A 12,209-nucleotide genomic window follows, 5' to 3' on the forward strand; every position below is an offset into this window, starting at 1 on the left:
AGACACTAATAGCGGAGAACAAACGAAGAGATTATGGTAGGGTACGAAACCACCTCAAAGTTATCCTTTCTGTTCTATCTATTCAAGAGTTCATAGTAAAATAACATAAAGCTATTCTTTCCACTCAATCTATCATAGAGTTCATACTAGAATAACACCTTAAGACACAAATAAACCAAAACCCTAATGTCACCTAGATACTCCATTGTCACCTCAAGTATCCATGGGCATGATTATACGATATGCATCACACAATCTCAGATTCATCCAACCAACACAAAGTACTTCAAAGAGTGCCCCAAAAGTTTCTACCGGAGAGTCAAGACGAAAACGTATGCCAACCCCTATGCATAAGTTCATGGGAGGAACCCGCAAGTTGGTCACCCAAACATACATCAAGTGGCACATGATATCCCATTGTCACCACAGATAATCACGGCAAGACATACATCAAGTGTTCTCAAGTCATTAAAGACTCAATCCGATAAGATAACTTCAAGAGGAAAACTCAATTCATCACAAGAGAGTAGAGGGGGAGAAACATCATAAGATCCAACTATAATAGCAAAGCTCGCGATACATCAAGATCGTGCCACAGAGAGAACACAAGAGAGAGAGAGATCAAACACATAGCTACTGGTACATACCCTCAGTCCCGAGGGTGAACTACCCTCAGTCCAAATGGGCTCCCGAGAGGTTTTTGGTGGCTACAGAAGCTTGCGGCGGCGGAACTCCCGATCTATCTTCTCCGTGGATGTTTTTAGGGTACGTGGGACTATATAGGCGAAAGAAGTCGGCCGGAGGGTGCTCGAGGGGCCCACGAGACAGGGGGCGCACCCAGTAGGGGGGGCGCCCTCCTATCTCCTGGCCTCCTCGAGGCTCTTCTGACGTGAACTCCAAGTCTCCTGGGTGATATTCTTCCAAAAAATCACGCTGCCGAAGCTTTCATTCCATTTGGACTCCGTTTGATAATCCTTTTCTTCGAAATACTGAAACATGCAATAAAACAGCAATATGGACTGGGCCTCCGGTTAATAGGTTAGTCCCAAAAATAATATAAAAGTGTATAATAAAGCCCATAATCATTCAAAACAGGTAATATAATAGCATGGGACAATCAAAAATTATAGATACGTTGGAGACGTATCAAGCATCCCCAAGCTTAATTCCTGCTCGTCCTCGAGTAGGTAAATGATAAAAATAGAATTTTTGATGTGGAATGCTACCTAGCATGATTCTCAATGTAATTTCTCTTTATTGTGGCATGAATGTTCGGATCCAAATGATTCAAAATAAAAGTTCATATTGACAAAATAAATAGTAATACTTCAAGCATACTAATAAAAGCAATCATGTCTTCTCAAAATAACATGGCTAAAGAAAGTTCATCCCTACAAAATCATATAGTTAGGTTATGCTTCATTTTCGTCACACAAAGATGTTCCCAACTTCTATACCCCCGATGACAAACCAAGCAATTGTTTCGTACTTAAATAATCTCAAACTTTTTCAACCTTCACGCAATACATGAGCGTGAGCCATGGATATAGCACTATGGGTGGAATAGAATAATGATTGGGGATTGTGTGGAGAAAAAAAAAGGAGAAAGTCTCACATTAACGAGGATAATCAATGGTCTATGGAGATGCCCATCAATTTATGTCAACATGAGGAGTAGGGATTGCCATGCAACGGATGCACTAGAGCTATAAATGAATGCTCAACAAAAGAAAACTAGTGGGTGTGCATCCAACTTGCTTGCTCACGAAGACCTAGGGCATTTGAGAAGCCCATCGTAGGAATATACAAGCCAAGTTCTATAATGAAAAATTCCTATTAGTATGAAAAAGACAACCTATGAGACTCACTATATGAAAAACATGGTGCTACTTTGAAGCACAAGTGTGGAAAAAGAGATAGTAACATTGCCCTTTTTATTTTTCTTTTTTTTCTTTTTCTTTTCCCTTTTTTTTCTTTGGCCTTTTTTTTCTTTTGGCCCTTCTTTTTATTCTTTTATCTTTTTTTTCTTTTTGGTCAATGCTCTAATAATGATGATCATCACACTTTCATTGATTACAACATATGAATTACAACTCGAAACTAGAACAAGATATGACTCTATATGAATGCCTCCGGCGGTGTACCGGGATGGTGCAATGAATCAAGAGTGACATGTATGAAAAATAATGCATGGTGGCTTTGCCACAAATACGATGTCAACTACATGATCATGCAATGGCAATATGACAAAAGTAAAGTATGTCATGATGATGATAAACGGAACGGTGGAAAGTTGCATGGCAATATATCTTGGAATGGCTATGGAAATGCCATAATAGGTAGGTATGGTGGCTGTTTTGAGGAAGATATAAGGAGGTTTATGTGTGATAGAGCGTATCGTATCACGGGGTTTGGATGCACCGGCTGCACCGACACTCAAGGTGAGAAAGGGCAATGCACGGTACCGAAGAGGCTAGCAATGGTGGAAAGATAAAAGTGCGTATAATCCATGGACTCAACATTAGTCAAAAGAACTCATATACTTATTGTAAAAATTTAGAAGTCATCAAAAACCAAGCACTACGTGCATGCTCCTAGGGGGATAGATTGGTAGGAAAAGACCATCGCTCGTCCCCGACCGCCACTCATAAGGATGCACAAGCCAGGTACATTTCATGTTTCAAATTTGTAACCCAACTTTAACCATACGTGCATGCTACGAGACTTGCTAACTTTAACACAAGCATTCTTTAAATTCATAATCACCCAACTAGCATGACTTTAATATCACTACCTCCATATCTCAAAACAATTATCAAGTATCAAATTGATCATAGCATCCAATTCACTTCCTATGATAGTTTTTATTCAAATTACCATGTTGTTTAAGACTCTCAAAATAATATAAGTGAAACATGAGAGTTCATTAATTTCTACAAAATAAAACCACCGCCATGCTCTAAAAGATATAAGTGAAGCACTAGAGCAAACGACAAACTACTCCAAAAAGATATAAGTGAAGATCAATGAGTAGCTAAATAATTATGTAACTATGTGAAGACTCTCTAACATTTAAGAATTTCAGATCTTGGTATTGTATTCAAACAGCAAGCAAAGCAAAATAAAATGACATTGCAAGGATAGAACAACTCATGTGAAGAAGCAAAAAACTTAGGCTCAACCGATACTAACCGATAGTAGTTGAAGAGGAAAGGTGGGATGCCTACCAGGGCATACCCAAGCTTAGATGCTTGAGACTTATTAAAATATTATCTTGGGGTGCCTTGGTCATCCCCAATCTTGAACTTTTGTGTCTCCTTAATTCCTCTCATATCATGGTTTCTCTTTTTATCAAAAGCTTCATCCACACCAAACTCAACAAGAACTCGTGAGATAGGTTAGTATAAACCAATGCAAAACCTTATCATTTTCTACTGTAACAAATCACTAAAATTATTATTCAAAGTTGCATACTAAATGCCTCTGCATATTTAACACTCCTATCCTCAAATAGAATCATTAAACAAGCAAACATATGCAAACAATGCAACCATAACAGCAATCTGCCAAAACAGTATAGTTTGTAAAGAATGCTAGAGTATCAATACTTCCCTAACTCCAAAAATTATGAGAGAAAATTCCCACTGTAATAAATTTATCAGATCTAAATATGTAAAAAGTTTCAACATTATACCATTCTCTGACTTTTCTAGGGAATTTTTGCAACAGCGGTAAACTTTCTGTTTTCAAACAGCAACATGTATACTAGCAAAATAAGCATGGTAAAGGCTATCCTTGACATTTTTATTGAAAATATAGATGCAAAATATTATTATAAATACCAGAAAGAAAATACTAACAAAAGGAAATGACGCTCCAAGCAAAACACATATCATGTGGTGAATAAAAATATAGCTCCAAGTAAAGTTACCGATGAACGAAGACGAAAGAGGGGATGCCTTCCGGGGCATCCCCAAGCTTAGGCTCTTGGTTGTCCTTGGATATTACCTTGGGGTGCCTTGGGCATCCCCAAGCTTAGGCTCTTGCCGCTCCTTATTCCATAGTCCATCAAATCTTTACCCAAAACTTGAAAACTTCAACCACACAAAACTCAACACAAAACTCGTAAGCTCCGTTAGTAAAAGAAAACAAACCACCACTTTAAAGTACTGTAATGAACTCATTATTTATTCATATTGGTGTAATATCTACTGTATTCTAACTTCTCTATGGTTCAGACCCTCCGATACTACTCATAGATTCATCAAAATAAGCAAACAACACAATGAAAATAGAATCTGTCAAAAACAGAACAGTCTGTAGTAATCTGTATCAAACGTATACTTATGGAACTTAAACAATTCTGAAATAAATTTCTGGACCTGAGTAATTTGTCTATTAATCATCTTCAAAAATAATCAACCTAAAATCACTCTCCAGTAAAAAATGGCAGCTAATCTCGTGAGCGCAAAAGTTTCTGTTTTTTACAGCAAGATCACATAAACTTCACCCAAGTCTTCCCAAAGGTTCTACTTGGCACTTTATTGAAACAAAAGCTATTAAACATGATTAATACAGTAGAATAATCATGTGAACACACAAAAACAGTAAGGATAAATATTGGGTTGTCTCCCAACAAGCGCTTTTCTTTAATGCCTTTCTAGCTAGGCATGATGATGACAATGATGCTCACATAAAAGATAAGAATTGAAACATAACTAGAGCATCATGAAGCATATGAATAGCACATTTAAGTCTAACCCACTTCCTATGCATAGGGATTTTGTGAGCAAACAACTTGTGGGAACAATAATCAACTAGCATAGGAAGGCAAAACAAGCACAGCTTCAAAAAATTTAACACATAGAGAGGAAACTTGATATTATTGCAATTCCTACAAGCATAAGTTACTCCCTCATAATAATTTGCAGTAGAATCATGAATGAATTCAACAATATAACCAGCACCTAAAGCATTCTTTTCATGATCTACTTGCATAGAAAATTTACTATTCTCCACATAAGCAAAATTCTTCTCATTCGGAATAGTGGGAGTATCATAAGAGACTTGAACACTATAAATTGTTTCCACATTAAAAGAGTAATGTTCAGAAAAAGGGTAATCATAATCATGACAATTTTTATAAATATAATCATCACTACTTTTTGTAGCATAAGTTTCATCACAATAATCATCATAAGTAGCAACTTCGTTCTCATCATAATCGATTGAAACCTCTTCCAAGATAGTGGAATCATCACTAAATAAAGTTGACACTCTTCCAAATCCACTTTCATAAATATTATAAGATTCAACATCCTCCAAAATAGTGGGATCACTACTTCCTAAAGTTGACACTCTTCCAAACGCACTTTCATCAATATAATCATCATAGGTACAAGGCATGCTATCATCATAACAACCTTGCATATCAAAACTTGGGAGGCTAAAAATATCATCTTCATTAAACGTAGCATCCCCAAGCTTGGGACAAACACTAATTTGAACAAATATATTCTCAAATATTTCATCCTCATCAAACATAGCTTACCCAAGCTTGGGCCTTTTCATATCATAAGCATAATCACTCTCATCATTAATAGTATGGATATCACCAATAGTATAGCAATTATCATCATCACAGTGAGTAGTAGGAGCAACATCATTTGTGAGGGATACCTTTTTACCTTTGCTGCCCCTTCTCTTTCTTTTCTTCTTCACATTATGTATGGGTTCAACCCTCTTCTTTGAGCTCCTTATTAATGAGATTGGTTGAATAGAAGGCTCCTCCTCGATACCTGATTCATCGTAAGAAATAATAGGAGGATAATGGGAAGTCTCTTCCCTTTCATTAGTATTCTCTTCATCTTCTATTTGTTTTCTTTTCTTTAGGTAATTGGCAATATAAGGATTTTCAATGCAATTCACCGTACAATACAATAAATCTTCTCTAGATCAATATCAAGGAATTTCTTAAGGGCAAAATCTGGAAGATCCTTAGTTAAACATTTCAATTCTTCATAACCCAAAAGCAAACTAAGTTCATTATAATGTGCAACGGAAATCAAATCATCACAATTTTTGGACACGATTCAATCATGAAATAATTTGCATAGGAGATGTAGATGACCACGTTCATTACATAGTTCACAAGTACGGCAAAGGAAGTGTAAATTTTCAGCACTCCCATTTAACTTTTCTTGCAACAATTTAGTTTCTAAATGCTTATGCCTCTTGCAATATATATCTTCTCTATTTGGTGTGTTCATGCAAACATGCACTCCACAAAAGTTGACATGCTTATAAGAGATATTTTCATCATGACTAGAGCAATCATCATTAGTACTAAGGATATTCAAGGAATTCATACTAACAACATTGCAATCATGCTCAACATTCAAAGATTTAGTATCAAGCATTTTATATATTTCTTATTCTAGCACTTGAGCACAATTTCCTTTTCATCATACTCACGAAAGATATTAAAAAGATGAAGCGTATGAGACAAACTCAATTCCATTTTTTTGTAGTTTTCTTTTATAAACTAAACTAGTGATAAAACAAGAAACAAAAAGATTCGATTGCAAGATCTAAAGATATACCTTCAAGCACTCACCTCCCCGGCAACGGCGCTAGAAAAGAGCTTGATGTCTACTACACAACCTTCTTCTTGTAGACGTTGTTGAGCCTGCAAGTGCACAGGTTTGTAGGACAGTAGCAAATTTCCCTCAAGTAGATGACCTAAGATGGTCTCTCTCAAACAACCTTGCAACCAAATAACAAAGAGTCTCTTGTGTCCCCAACACACCCAATACAATGGTAAATTGTATAGGTGCACTATTTCGGCGAAGATATGGTGATACAAGTGCAATATAGATGGTAGATAAAGGTTTTTGTAATCTGAAATAATAAAAACAGCAAGGTAACTAATGATAAAAGTGAGCGTAAACGGTATTGCAATGGTAGGAAACAAGGCCTAGGGTTCATACTTTCACTAGTGCAAGTTCTCTCAACAATAATAACATAGATAGATCATATAACAATCCCTCAACATGCAACAAAGAGTCACTCCAAAAACACTAATAGCGGAGAACAAACGAAGAGATTATGGTAGGGTACAAAACCACCTCAAAGTTATCCTTTCTGTTCTATCTATTCAAGAGTTCATAGTAAAATAACATAAAGCTATTCTTTCCGCTCAATCTATCATAGAGTTCATACTAGAATAACACCTTAAGACACAAATCAACCAAAACCCTAAAGTCACCTAGATACTCCATTGTCACCTCAAGTATCCGTGGGCATGATTATATGATATGCATCACACAATCTCAGATTCATCCAACCAACACAAAGTACTTCAAAGAGTGCCCCAAAAGTTTCTACCGGAGAGTCAAGACGAAAACGTGTGCCAACCCCTATGCATAAGTTCATGGGCAGAACCCGCAAGTTGGTCACCAAAACATACATCAAGTGGCACATGATATCCCATTGTCACCACAGATAATCACGGCAATACATACATCAAGTGTTCTCAAGTCATGAAAGACTCAATTCAATAAGATAACATCAAGTGGAAAACTCAATTCATCACAAGAGAGTAGAGGGGGAGAAACATCATAAGGTCCAACTATAATAGCAAAGCTTGCAATACATCATAGAGAGAACACGAGAGAGAGAGATCAAACACATAGCTGGTACATACCCTCAGCCTCGAGGGTGAACTACTCCCTCCTCGTCATGGATAGCACCGGGATGATGAAGATGGCCACCGGTGATGGGTTCCCCCTCCGGCAGGGTGCCGGAACGGGCTCCCGAGAGGTTTTTGGTGGCTACAGAGGCTTGCGGCGGCGGAACTCCCAATCTATCTTCTCTGTGGATGTTTTTAGGGTACATGGGACTATATAGGCAAAAGAAGTCGGTCGGAGGGTGCTCGAGGGGCCCACGAGACAGGGGGCACGCCCAGTAGGGGGGTGCCCTCCTATCTCCTGGCCTCCTCGAGGCTCTTCTGACGTGAACTCCAAGTCTCCTAGGTGTTATTCTTCCAAAAAATCACGCCGCCGAAGGTTTCATTCCGTTTGGACTCCGTTTGATATTCCTTTTCTTCGAAATACTGAAATAGGCAATAAAACAGCAATATGGGCTGGGCCTCCGGTTAATAGGTTAGTCCCAAAAGTAATATAGAAGTGTATAATAAATACCATAATCATTCAAAACAGGTAATATAATAGCATGGAACAATCAAAAATTATAGATACGTTGGAGACGTATCAGAGCACCCGCGAGTATTCCACGTGGCACGGCCGGGCAGTCTAGGCCCTTGCCATAAGCCCACGAGACAGGGCGACGGGGTCACATTATGGTGAGTCTCTGCTCGTCTCTGCGAGCCCCCAATGCACTAACAGGTTTGGGTATTTGTTCTGAGTTGGCCTCTGGCCTTTACGCACTAACCACCATGCGAGAATAGTTATGGGCCTCGACGTCGCAGTATCAGTTGAAGCTTTGCCAGACGTCCAGTTCAGCATTGTGGCCCTGTCGGGCCAGTTCCCTCCAGTATGAGGTGGTGCTCATCCCGGCTCGTCACACAGCGACCCGGAGTGCTGCAGGCAATGGGCCCAAGACCCCGGAGTGCTTAGGATGTAGACCGGCGGGGACCTCTTTGCTAAACCTAGGTAGGGTTGCGACGTGTTGATTTTCTGAGGCCAGGCATTGACCCCAGAAAGGTGTGTCCGGTCAGAGTAATCAAGCGTGTTGGGTAACATGGTGCACCCCTGCAGGGAAGATATATATTCGAATACCGTGTCCATGGTAATGGACGTTCAGACTTGTATCCGGATCTTATATAACTAGAAATGGATACTTGAGATATGTGATGGATATGTGGCTCCGAGATTGCTTTCTCGCAAGGAGTCGAGGAAGGACCTCTGGGCATTGATGCTACAACATGTTTGTTAAATATTAAAATGCTACTCTTTACTCTCCTACATGCTGCAAGATGCTCAGAGCTGCTTGAAGATGCTACTCTTCGATAGGCTAGGCCTTCCCCCTTTATTCTGGCATTCTGCAATTCAGTCCACAGATACAAACCTTCCATTTGATACCAATGCATACTTAGTATAGATCTCATGCTTGCGAGTACTTTGGATGAGTACTCACGGTTGCTTTGCTACCCCTTTTCCCCTTCTTTCTTCTTTTCGGTTGATGCAACCAGATGGTGGATCCTTGGAGCCAGATGCCACCCCCGTTGACTACTACTACATGGAGGCCGCTGAAGACCAGGAGTAGTTAGGAGGTCCCAGGCAGGAGGCCTTGCCTCTTCGATCGTGTTGCTTTTGTGCTAGCCTTCTTAATGCATCCTTGTTTAACCTATGTCTGTACTCAGATATTGTTGCTTCCGCTGACTCTTGTGTATCGAGCTTGTATTCGAGCCCTCGAGGCCCCTGGCTTGTAATATAAAGCTTGTATTCTTTTATTTGTGTTTAGAGTTGTGTTGTGATATCCTCCCATGAGTCCCTGATCTTGATCGTACACATTTGCGTGTATAGTTAGTGTACGATTGAATCAGGGGCGTCACACGGGGACACGACCAGGAGAGGAGCGGGGTGTGGGCCACGTGACGAGCGCGGGGCCCGGACGCGGTCACAATGACACGGCGGCGAGCAAAGGAGGGTTCAAGGGGGAAGAAGGGAAACAGAGGGGGGGATCACTGGCGTTGCATAGAAGGGGGGCGACGAGGCTCGATAGAGCCAGCGGTGAGGCGGGATGACGAGGTGGCGTCAGGTGCTCCCCCCGAACGACGGAGAGGACGAGGGAGGAGGCGAGAGGTAGCTAGGGTTTTTCAGGGGCGGAGAGGGGGCGCCGGGGCTGCCTTATAGGCCGGGGGAAATGAGGATGGCCGCCACGGCGATGGCAGAGGCCATGGCGGTCATCGGCGGTGCCCACAGCCCCTGTGATAACAGGGGAAGGGGGAGGCGGGTGAGTAGGCTGGCCCGGTGGTTGGGTCGGGGCAATGTGCAACTGGAGCCTAGTTGCACAGTAGCTTGACGCCTTTTCTTTTATTTCTTTTATGTTTTTATTTTTATTTGTTTTCTGTTTTCTATTTCTTTTTAAACAAATTAGTTTTATAAAACATAAAACTTGCACCTAAATTAGTATAATAAAATAGGCCACTGCCACAATTTTTTTGGCACTTAAATAAAATAGAGTACAATTTTTATAATTTAAAAAGTGTTTAAATCATTGTTTTGGCCACTGTTTTAAGCATTAAACCATTTTATAAAATGTTGGTTTCACCATAACAATTATCCAGGGTTTATTTGCCACATTATGAACAATTTATTTTTCATGTTTGTGAATTTCTTTATTTCACTTATAATTTGAATTTGAATTCAAGTGGAATTTGAAACGAGATATGGAATCAAAGGTGATCAAGCACTGTTTAGCAAAATGATTTAGCTTAATCACAGGGGTTATTGTAGCTCAAAATACAGGGGTGTTACAGGTACCTAGGGTTACACATGGTCGGTTGCCAATCTAGGGATTTACATGCCGACGATCGATGTAGTCCTTCGAGTACACGTCAAGTCTTTAGGGAAGTCCACCTTGATCACACCGAAGTGTGAAGCTTTTGGAGTCCTTCCTTATAAGAACGGTGGATCGTAGGTTCAGCCCGTGGACTGTGGGCAACTAGGTTGGTACCCCTAGTCCAGGACACCGTCACCAACCAGGACTGCGCAGGACAAAATTGGCTTGTTTGGTTGCCTGGCTTGCATCTGCTTCTCAAGCCGCACAGAAATTAAAGCACCCCAGGGCCTGTCCACGAGGGAACGCCCGAATGTTTTTTGTCGTGAGCCAGTCTCGCTCGAGCCATACATGCCCTTTTGCTGCACGCCTCGGGGAGCGCAAGAGACGGACGTGACTGCTCATAACTCCCATCCATCTCTGCAGTCACCTCCCATTCCCCATTCACACCGCTCTCTCTCACTCTCCCCACCACCCCTTGATGCTCGTCCGATGGCATGCCCGCCGTCGCGCTGCCCCCTCACCCCCCTTATCGCCAACAGCAACCCAAATCCAAGATAGGTGGGTGGCCAGCCTCGCGAACAGCATCACTGACCTGATGGCGACCATCTGCGCACCGTCCCCCTTCTGCACCAGGCTACGTCCTTCGACCAATGCGGTGTCGGCCGCTCCGGCTTCTCCTCTGTATCCGAACCTGGTGTTCCTAGGTTCGAATGCGCCGCGGCGGGGACCCCATCGGGTGCGCTGCTGTTGGGAACCCCAATCACCGGATGGGTATTTTTTACCTCCATTTGGGAGTTTTCTCTGAGGATCCTGTCAGGGCCATGGAAGATGGCGTTCTCTTCCTCTACCTCCTGCGTCACCAGGAGCACTGGCTCATCGGCGATGGCTCTGGGCATGGTCGGGTCATCCTCTTCGGGCGGCCCCTCGTTCCCTCCAGGGTTTGCTCCTCGGTCATCCTACGCTCCAACGGATACCGCTCCGGTAAGTTCCTTTGTTTCCCCTCTGCTCGTATATGTAGTTTAGGGTTTGTGCTTAGTGAGTATTAGGCATGTATTGGATTGGATTGGATTTGAATCCAATTGAATCAATTCGAATTCGATCGACTATTGTTGACTTATAATGCAGATGGGAACTGCCTCGGGTGTCGATGCAAAATTGGTGCTTGTTGATGTTGCTAGATTGGTAGCCAATCGTGCTTGTTGTTCGTGCTAGATTGGTAGTAAATCGTGTTTGTGGTTCATGCTAGATTTGTGCTTGCTTTTCGTTTATGCTGCACAAGTGTTGCTGCCACTGATTATTGATGTTTGTAGTTAGGGTTCTGCATGATTGTAGTACGTGCATGGTGATTACGGTAGGTAGGACAAATGTGCATGCTCGTATATGTCGTAGGACCAATGTGTTTGCTTCTATAAGTAGTAGAAACAATTTGAATGCTACCAAAGTTGATGCCATATTCAACACTTCTGAACATAACACTTGTGCATGCCGTCAAATGTGGAAGTGGCACTAATGAGTGGCAGTTGCCAAACATGCAGTGCTATGTTTAAATCATAGCACTAATGATTGGCAACTGCCACTGATTAGTGGCAGATGCACTTGGGCAGTGCTATGTTCAGATCATAACACTGATTGTTTGCCACCGCCAATCATCAGATGTTGTTGCCAATGTGAGACTGCACAACACA

Source organism: Triticum aestivum, chromosome 7B (genome assembly GCF_018294505.1).
Source record: "Triticum aestivum cultivar Chinese Spring chromosome 7B, IWGSC CS RefSeq v2.1, whole genome shotgun sequence".
Taxonomy (NCBI): domain Eukaryota; kingdom Viridiplantae; phylum Streptophyta; class Magnoliopsida; order Poales; family Poaceae; genus Triticum; species Triticum aestivum.